The sequence below is a fragment of the Lissotriton helveticus genome, chromosome 5_1, assembly GCF_964261635.1.
Source record: "Lissotriton helveticus chromosome 5_1, aLisHel1.1, whole genome shotgun sequence".
Classification (NCBI taxonomy): Eukaryota; Metazoa; Chordata; class Amphibia; order Caudata; family Salamandridae; genus Lissotriton; species Lissotriton helveticus.
This window is the reverse complement of record NC_136065.1, coordinates 85538795-85542036: the sequence shown is the minus strand read 5'-3', so window position 1 is coordinate 85542036 and position 3242 is coordinate 85538795.

The window sequence follows — 3242 nt, the reverse complement described above, 5'->3', positions numbered from 1 at the left end:
CACCTTCCACTCCCCTAATGGGGTTATCAATGGAGCCCACAGTATCAATGTCCGGTGGTGCAGGCCTCCTCAAGTGTGCTGGCAGCCTCTCTCAAGACCTTGTCATTGCCAGGGCCACTCCGCTCCCCCAGCAGTATGTCTCAGAGGCCCCTTGGAGGCAGACCCTACATTGCTGAAGGTGTCAGTCCAGTAATGAGGAGGCCCCCTACCCCAGGTCACGCTGTAGCGATGCAACTCTCGGGCCCCCCAGGTGGCACTGCCCATGCAGTAACGTGTTGCCAGTGCCTTCTCTTCTGCCCTCACGGCCCCCAGATTCAACACAGTTCATGAGCCCCAGACAGAAAATGCCACAGGTACAAGGATCCCTCAGAGTGACAGGGTAATTGTAGGCCTGGGTGGGCGAAGATCCAGTCAGCCTCGCAATGTGCCAGCAAGTGGGGCCCGTAGTGGCGTCCCAATTCTGCGTGGGCTCCACTCTCTCAGTCTAGAGGCTTACGTCAACGTTAATGGGTGGTATGAACCATGTCCAGTGAAAGCATCCAACCTGGTGGGCTTAGTAGGTAACAGCGCTAGTCAGCAAGGTTTAGGTGCCAGCCCCCGGTCCTGCTGCTGCTTACCAGTGTTTTAATCCGCAACAGGCACTCTCCCTGTAATAGCTTGGCCTAGCGGCAAAAGCAGTCTGCCATTTTAAGAAGCAGTACGGGGCTCGCTGTTATGGTGAAAGCTTCTTACTTGGTGAGTAAAGTAGTAGATATTTCTCCCACATCCGTGAGTCCCCAGTTGTGCAAGCACCTACAATCTCTGTAATGCACAGCCAAATAAGGTGGATGGAGTCCAGGATGTCTCAGATGGCGGTGTGGAGCCGGGAGCACCTCAGTCTGTGTTTCACTGCTTTGGCACCTAGCTACGCCTCGCATAATTAAACAAATCCTCCTTAATGGTAAAGTCAAATCTAAAGTCACTGTTTTGAAAATGTAAATTTTAGAAAGCTGGCATTGTTCTGCCCAAACCATCTGTGCCTTTCTGCCATTATCCCAATTCACATGATTGTGAATGGCTCTCCTGCCATGGCATTGTGTATTCCTTCCAGACCCTGAGTAAAGGATGCCCAGGAGCTAAGGGAGAATGTCTTCCTGACAAGGTGGCTGGGGAGAAGCTGAACCCTGCCATACTTACATTTATGAAGACCCCGCCTGCAGCATATACAAAGGAACCTGACACCAGGCCTGGCCTTGCCTTTGTCACCCTGGACAGTTTGGAGAGAAGACAAGGGAATGCGGAAGAACTGACCAGAACCAATTTTGTGGGTTGGTTATGAGAATTTCCACACACATAGCTGGCACCAGTATAAAAATGGGATCTTCAGAGCTGTCATGTCCTTTAGGCTAGTCCTATCATGTATACCCATATTTTCGTACATTGACCTATTCACACAACAATAATGATTCTAAACAGGTGGCCTTTTATCGAGTAGCTTGTGCCTATCTCTTCAACACAAGGCTCTTAGCATTCTATCATAATCCCTGTACCTGACGTACACATATATGTCCACAGGCACATCAGAATTATTCTGTATAAGGGTCACCACTTTTTTCATCCTTGGCCAACTGTGTATGATCGCATTTGTTTGGAAAAACAGCGATTATTATTTGCAAAATATTTATGATTGTTTTAAAAACGTATCATTTCTAGAAAAAAAACCTGGAGTGACCACTTAAGTATAAAAGACCCTCACTCCCCCTACAATTTAGAAGAGAATTCCTTCCAAGCTGAGCTGAGGGCCTGCATGCTGAATCTTCGACAAGCAGCAGTCTGACTTCCCGTGCGGGGTGTCATCCTTGAAGCAGAGACGGGATCCTTCGTTCTCAGGTGAGGGGGTTGGAGCTTCCCTAGGGGATTCTAGGCTACATACACATATGCACATATACATGCTACACCTACACATCGAGGCCAGGTACATTTAGGCAAATTACTTAGGGCTCACATTTTAGGAATATGTAAGGGCTACTGTTCTTACCTGAACTGCTTATGTTCATCTTATTAGCACTATGGTAGAAATGTATCTACTATTTAATATATTGGTACTAGCAATCTCTTTTGTATGATTCGGTCTCCTGATTGTTACAGCAAATATGTTTTACACAAGACAGTCGCTGGGCCAATAAATACTTATTGAAACGTCCTAATCGCCATCCTGTGTATTTTCTGAGAGTAAGCAAGCACGAGTGTCCGAGCGCAAAGTACTGTACTGTTTTCCACGATCCCTGAGGAATCAGCATTGTCATGTTCAGTGGTTGCCCGAAACTACCTACACCACTGTAAGATACAGGGGAGTGGTAGTGGCACTGTAAAGCTAGCTGGTCTAATGGCTGACATATCCTGTGGGGATGTCCAGAGTCGGTTTGGACACCAAGCCCTCAGGTGAGTTCATCCAAAATGCGCAGGTCCTGTGGGGATTCCTAGGAACTACACGATAGAACATACAATCAGAACACTCCTGGACGTCTGGAGGATTCAGAAGGACGGCCCTGCTGCTGGAAGGACTGCATAGCTGTGTGAAGATGGACTGGACCTGCTTGCATGGATCACAGGCTCCCCAGAGGGAGTCCATTGTTTAGTCGGCAGACCCCCTGTGTGAGCTTCACTGACACCACAAGCTTCCAGAGCTCTCCCTGCAACTTCCCTGCTCACCAGCACAATTGTGACCTGACTGAGCCTGTGGTGTCTTCTGCCTGGATCGAGTCCGGATCCACAATAGGTGACCTCAGGGAGTGGCTGGCCTCAGCGGAAGCTCTTCCTGAAGAAAAGTTGAAGAAACAGATGTTTTGGGCTCCTTGTGATCTTGATGTGACTTCTTTGGGACGAGAATCCACTGCCAATGCCAAGCCCCAGTGGGACCTGGTCTTCGCTATGGCAACAACCGCTGCCCACAACCGCCAATACAAGGTCCCTGCAAACACAAACGGAGCTCTCTGCAAGGTCCAGAGAAGTAACTTTATAGGACTACTTTGGTCCCTTGGTTTAAACCCTCGTTTCACTATGGTTGGCCTGAACCTGTGACTTTACCCAGTTCCCTTGTGACCAGATAACAACAGTTGGTGCTTTGTGTTTCTTGGCGTTATTTCTACAAAAAACGTTAAAACTAATAACTTTGGTTCCATTTATTGGATTAATGTTGTTTTGATGTTATTTATTTAATAAAATGTACTCTGTTTTTGTAAATTGTTTTGGGCATTTTATTG